Below are 7,631 nucleotides of genomic sequence, written 5' to 3'. Positions count from 1 at the left end.
ATAAGAAGCGGTTAAAATGGTCCTTTCAAGCCACTTAGAAAATAAACCTCTAATTATTGCATCAAAATCTTCAAAGCAAAATAAATGGATAATACAGTGGGGAAAGGGTTGTACAAAATAAAGATGGCCCACATTTGGAGGGTAGCCACATAGAAGTAATCCTGAATGTTCATTTTCACATTTGTTGAAACAAACCATAACCTCCAACCCCTCCCATCACATGCTCCATGGTACAGTCAAGTAAGCATATTTTGTAAAGAAACAAGATCATAACCTCCACCTTCACCCCCGCTCCTCTCATCACATGATTTCTTTTTGGTCTGTCGTTACCTCCCCATTTCAGGAAATACCCCTTGACATTCCTCAGAAGCCATCAGCTGGAATGTGCAGCTCAGCTCAGCTCTTCCTTGATGTGCGGTGCCATTCCTCAGCCTGTAGCTTCCTCCTTATCTGCTCTATAACTGATAGAAACAAAATGGTTGTATTATACTGGTGCAAAGTCTTATGCGTATACTGTACGTAGGCCTACTGAATAACGTTCTACAGGTGTGAAATCTGTGAAGATGACTCGACAAATCTAGTGTGAATGTTGATGGCATTACAGTCTTGCAGTGAGTAGTACTTTGACCTAGAAACAATAATGTGATGGTGATAACATGCAGGGTTGCTGACAGCTTTGGCTGGACCCCTGAGTGACAGAGTCATCTAAAAGGGGCCCCACACCCAAAACATACACTTAATGAGGACGCAATTTTGGGCCCCCTCTTTCCTCTGGCCCGGGATAACAATCCTCTTTGTTTCCACCCCCTTTCGACTTCCCTGAAAAGATGGTAATACCAACAACATCAATGCCTGAATTTATCAACATAACACAAATGAACAAATATATGGAAGCAAACTGGTTTCTGTATAGTACTCACCATCCTCATTCACTACTGTGGAGTTGGAGTGTTCCTGCTCACACTGCTCTCTGTCGCCTTGGTGACCAAGTGCCATTTCGGCCATGCTCATTGGTCCTCCGTCCTCTTCTTGCTCCACCTGAGCCATCCTCTGGGCAATGCGGTCACTAAGGGCAACATAGTCCTGCCTCAGCACCTGGGTCGTTGATGTTTTTAAAAGCAGATGTTAGGGTGGCACATTCATGAAAGAACAATTATTTTGGACACCAGATGGAAATTGGCCTCTGTGCAATCTGGCACATTTACATGTATGAATGTGTTCATTAATGTGCAATGTCCTGGGAAAAAGTAAAAGAAAACGTATGAAGTGCATTACTGAATTAATTCTGCAACATGTTTCATTTACATGGAATTAATGTTTTACATGTAATCCAACAAAAATAATAATGTAATCCATCCAATATAGTTGTGGTCAGGAAAGCTGATGGGGAAAGGGGGTGAAGGGAGAGAGGCGGCCCAGATTTGGGTCCTCGGTACATTGCATGTATTGGGTGAGGGCGGGGGCCCTTCAGATGACATTATCCCGGGCCCAGCCAAAGCTGTCAGCGGTCCTGATTGTGATTGCACCAGCTGACTTGTGTTGCTAAAAACATCAGTGACCCACCTCCATCTCCGCCAGCAGCGCCTGCCTCTCGCCCTCCAGAGTCCGCACGGCTTCCCTCAGCCTCTCCCTCTCCTCTGCTCTGCTCCTCTCCGCCTTCCCCCTCTCCCGACGCATGCCCTCCAACTCCTCCGCCAATAGTCGTTTATCGTCTTTCAGGTCAGCCACGAGCTGAGCCAGGACATTGGTCTCTCTCCGCAGCCTCTCGTCTCTCTCTCCACAGCCTCCATGCTCTTCCCGAAGCTGTAGCAGCTCCACACGCTGCCTGTTGATATTATTATTAGTAGTAGTAGTAGTAGTAGTATTACTTATTTATTATTATTAGTCGTAGTTGTAGTGTTGTTGTTGTTGTTGTTGTTGGTCTAATTGATGATAATAATAATAATAATAATAATAATAATAATAACAATAATAATAGTAATAATAATAATAAACATATATTTAATTTGTTATATGGTGTCTTCCAGAACACCCAAGGTCACCTTCAAAACAAAACTAACTAAACATAAAAATTATGATAAAATAATAAAATACATTTAAAATGTAGAGAGGAGAGAGAGAGAGATGTGAATTCAAAGTAGATATGCTACTTTGTACAGGTAGGTCCTCGGCGCACCTGTTGTGCTGCAGCTTGGCTTCCTGCTTCAGGGCCTCCATCTCATCCAGCGCTGCCTGCTTCTCCGCACCGCTCCTCTCCAGTCTTGCGTAGAGGCTCTTCACCGTGTCCTGAAGCTCCTGCAGGGTCTTCAGGCCGGCGTCTCGCTCCAAGTCCCTGGAGCGGGCCGACTTGACGAGCCTCTCGCTCTCCCGCTGACTTCTACCAAGCTGTAGGGTAAGGCACTCAACGTCGGTCTTGAATTTGGAGAGCTCCTCCTCGAGAACTTCCTTGTTTCTCACAGCCTCACCTCGTTGCTGCTCTGCAACCTGAAGTTTTATCCTGAAGACAGACCGCTCCTGTTGGGCAGCTTCTTTCTGCTCGCAGAGGAGGCTCACCTGAGCATCCAGCTCCTGCTTATCTCTCTGCGCCTCCTTCAGGCTGGTCTGAACCTTCTCCTTGTCTTTGACCTCGTGCAGGAGTCTCCTCTTGGTGGAGGACGCCCGCTTCCTCAGGCGGCTGTACTTCTCCACAACGGCCTTAAGCTGACCTGACAGCCTCTCGCTGCCGCTCTCCGTCAGAGACAGCTTGGCCTTGAGTGCCTCGCACACCTGCTGGAAGCTGGCGGCGAGGTGAGCGTTCCTCTGCTGCTCCGTCCTCAGTCTCTCCTGGAGGTGAAGCTGAAGCGTCTCTGCTTCTCTCAGCTGCAGGCCTAGAAGGCCGCTGCTAGCCTCAGTCATCTCCTCCTGTCGTTGCTGTTGTTGTTTCATCAGTAGGAGTTTTGTTAGGGCTGGTTGTGTGATCACGTCTCTCTGAAACATTTTCTCTGCTTTGGCATCCTTGACTGACATGTTGTGCTTGGATCCAGTGAGAAACCCAGCGTGAGGGAGGTGGAAGGCCTCCACGTCCCCGACGCCACAGTTCAGCACCTGAGGAGCCAGCAGGCATTCGGCTTCCGTGTGGTTGTCTTCGTTCAACAGCCCAGATGCTGAACAGGTCTGATGAGTACTTGGTAAGCCGCCACCACCAAATCCCAAACTCTCAGTCACAGGCCAACTATGGCCAAACCCCTGGCTAGCCGTGTGTCCATCTGTGCCTCCAAGTCCTTTCAAGCTGCCATCTTGGTATTTTGGTGCACTAGCGTGACATGACTGTCTCTGCTGACTCTGGGGCATACTCAATAGTAGATCCTGCAGGAGGTCTTCCAGTGTCTGCTGCTGAGTGAAGGTATTCAGGCTGGAACATGCCAGGGGGTTGCACCTGGGTATAGTAGGAGTGCTGCTGGGTATATTTTGGCTGCACTTCCTAGTCCTCAGAGATGTTAGGAGGTCCTCAAGACACAGATGGTGGTGGTGGGCATTTGGTAAAGGGGACGTGGGGGACGTGGACATGAATTCTTCAGTGTCTGTGTTCATTTTATTGCTCTTTATTTTGCACAGAATGAATGGTTGTCAGATGTGGTCGAGATAAGAGTATCTAGGAAGATAAAAAATATATATCATAGTAGTGCTAGACATCATATAGAAATACGGTATAGGCGTACTAGGGCTTCACATAGTAGTTGATCAGTAGAGATATTTTAGTCATTCCTAAGGAAATTAAAGACTTAAAACACAATTTGTCCTACTACAAACACACACGTACAGACCTGGGGCCCCAAGGCAACAAGTTGCTGTAGGCCCCCACAGAAGGCAAATTTCTTGGAAAAATGACATAGATGGCGTCACACTTCCAAATGAAATGGAGTACTAATAAGATTTAAAACTCTATATGGCAAGGCAGACTGAGTTATCAACACCACATCTTGACACATATCTTGATTGACATATATCTTGATTGACACATATCTTGATATCTTGACAAATTATTTTGATTTCCCCCCCTTTGGCCAACTGGGGGGGCCCTGGCAGGTGGGGGGGCCCTAGGCTGCAGCCATACATACCTAGCCTATGCATTAATCTGTCCCTGTACACACAAAGTGAACATTACAGTTTTTCTCGATTGCTTACACACATTTTTCGGAATCAGTTCTCGAATTCTCAAAACTCTACACACAAATCTTCAAACCTCACACACAACGGGCAAAACTCCTCACTACCTCTGAAAAATGCACGTCTTGCCTCAAAACAATGTACTCTCTTCTAAAAAGGTCATTTTGTTCTCAAATGACACACACAAGCAGTAATTTTAATACACTTTTATGTGAACCATTGAACACTAATATGCACAAGGTAAAACTCTATACTCAACTTGACACACAGTAGAAACTTATTTTCTTCAGTGTTCTACTTACTAAAGAGGGTATTTTTCTGTAGTAAAATACTAAAATATTGTTTTTAGACTCGGAGTACACAGATGTGTATATATTTTACATATTTTTTTGACATTTTAAAAATTGCACTAATTTATTGTAAAATATTGGGTAACCACATGAAAGTGATGTCTTGTATAACATATTTTGAAGTTCAAAACTAAACAAATGTGTTTTCTCCTTGCATCCACTCATTTTTCATCAATATGACATGCAATGTGTGTCCTTATGAGGTAATGATTTCAGATTGTAAACCGGTATGAAGAGAGTTTGCCCATGTGATGAGGAAGTGAACTTAGTATGGCAGTTGATTTTACAGTTTTTGCCGACAGCTTGCACACAATTTGCAAAATTTGGCTCATAGAGTCAAAACTCTACACACAAGCCAATTACTGTCAACACTTGGAGATAAACCCATCACATATATGGCAACATGAAGCTCTGCTATAAAAGCATAAACATTGCCATAAAAACCTTACAATCTTTTGTCAAAACCTCACTTTCATGTCAAAAGAGACACAAAAGCACCAAATGAGAAAACAAATTAGATCAACTTTAAAACAGTTGTCTGCTTTATACAAAACACAGCAGTCTTTCTTTTTGGAGCAGTCTATTCAGTCTCACAGAATGTACATTTTCACAAGACCCCAAAATTCAATAGGCCTACTGTACATTACAAAACTGGACCTTACAGTACAGGACATTAAACCGAAGATAATATATAGAAAATATATCTCAAACAGTACATCACTCTAAATACAACAGTGTGTATGTGAGCTTATACCTTTTTTCTGTATTGGTTATACGTATTCACACATTTTCAAACATCTAAATATGATATAAATATGGGGTTACGTCAACATGCTGTAATGACAATCATCAATGACAATCAAGTCAATATAGGCTACTTTGTTTGGTTATGAGGTATGACGTATTCACGAAATACAATACATTTTCACAGACACACTATGCAGCTGACATCTACTACATGACATCATCAAAATTATATCATGTTCAGTCAGTTTGCTCAAGTGGTCTTGCTTGGTTGTGTTCTGAAAATGACACTATTTCTACAAACTATCATGTTCACATTACCTAACATGTGATGATGAAGACAAAAGGCTACTCTTGGCGGCATGCATCAGGCTAGGTTTTACAGTACGTGAGTCAGTCAATGCCATACTCCATATTCTACACTTTAGTACCATTGTACTATTCGCCTTGTTTAGCATACAAGCAATCAAAGTAAAACAAATAAATGCAAAATAAAACAAATGCAATGTAATATAAAGCATGCAACTTTGTAACATGGCAGAATAGTGTTCAATTTTGAAAGCATGTGTTTTATTGTCTGTGTCTAAATCTTGTCATACATCAGTGTGTTTTGTTTTTTTAACAGATGTGTTTTCACAATGACACTCTGAGATTTTACTTTTGAACAAAGTGTCTTGTGTATGAAATTGTGTGTAGACAGCTGGAGTCTGTGTGTTGCGTAAAGGAGCAAGTGCCTTACTAAACCGGTATGAAAGTGTAATGCTTACTTTTGTTTAAAGTCAAGCAATAAGTGTTTAAGTTATGCACCAACAACTTAACGATATGCTACTTTGGTTTAAGCATCTGCCTATAATGTTTAAGCAGTAGGCAAAAACTGTAGTATTTTGAATGACAGTGTGTTCAATGCGACAACCAAGGTTTTTCTTCATGAAAATTGTGTGTAATCCAGAGAATAGTGTGTAGTGGTTTGAAAAGAGTGTGTTTTAAAACTGTAATGTGAGTGAAAAGAAGGAATTGTGTTATGTGTTCAGTGACATTGGTTAGGGGAGTTGGGAAATGGGTGAGATGTTCCGAGAATTGTGTGTGAAGTACCAGAAATTGTGTGTAAGCAATCGAGAAAAACTGTAAATGTCCGCCCTAATCTCCCACTCTTACCCAAATAAGCCATCACTACTCCACATGGAAATAAATCTTACCAAGGTGCAGACAGACCAATTTACATACGTTTTTATTATTACACACACAGACACACACACACGTCCCTGTACGTTAAGCCCAAGGATGACCTTGAAATGTGAATGTCATAACATTGGAAAGCAAGCATCATCTGATGGCATCTCAACATAGAAGTGTTCAAATGTTTCTCCACACAGAAACCTAACAAAAAAGGGATGGAAAAAAGAATAAAAGACAAAGTCTTACCTTGCTTTCATACCACAGCGACCCCCTAAATTGCACTGCCGGTCAACAGTAACGGCTGAGTCCTGTGCGTCTGGTACCTCATTGTTCTGGGTGTGTAAAAACACTGGTCTCCATAACAACTGTGGTGTGTGTGCAGGCGTCTACCCAGGGAGTTGAAGGTGGAGAGGAACTTAAAACTATAAACAGTTACAAGGAGCCTTTCATTCAGGACTGGAGTCTCCTCAATATTCAGAACAAGTTCTCTCAAGAGTCAGGTTTCAACACGTACAACACAAACACCATCTTCACATTGAATGGATACAATAGGTTTTGGGCTAGGCACTAACAGGCCTGCCGACAGCGGGGTACAAAGAGTCCTAGTTGTCCAAGGCCCAGGGAGGGGGGCGCAAAATTTGGTCCTCAGAATATATATATATATCGGGTTGTGGGCTTTCAGATGACATTTTCCCAGCCCCAAAGCTGCCAGCGGCCCTGGGCATGAATGCAATCATTATTAATTTTTTTTGACAGATTTCTTAGCTCTGAAGATAAATGATATCCCCATTTCAGCAACTCGTAGACATATTGGTTGACCAAAGCACAAAAGTATGTTCAATATGCAAGTACACATTACACAATAAGTGCACACAGCTTGTGTAGTTTTGAAGGTCACAGAGAAATCTTAGACCTACGGTCATAACATTACTTTCTTTCAGGCCAATAGTAGTTCACATAGTACACACACCTTTTTTGTGGTTTTCATTTGTATGGCCAGATATCATACTACATATAGTTAAAGACAATATTATTAGCCCCCTCCTGTTAGACAGCTCACTTGATTTCTCAGTGAGAATGACCATTATTAACAATTTTGTTTTTCTGTAAACAAATCCACTGTGGCGATGATGTCCAGTAAGTTGAATTTGTACGGTTTTTAATGCTATACCAACTTTAAACAAAAAGGGCAAAAAAGACAAGGACACCATTATT

The sequence above is a fragment of the Engraulis encrasicolus genome, chromosome 24, assembly GCF_034702125.1.
Source record: "Engraulis encrasicolus isolate BLACKSEA-1 chromosome 24, IST_EnEncr_1.0, whole genome shotgun sequence".
NCBI lineage: Eukaryota > Metazoa > Chordata > Actinopteri > Clupeiformes > Engraulidae > Engraulis > Engraulis encrasicolus.
This window is presented reverse-complemented; position numbering follows the sequence as displayed.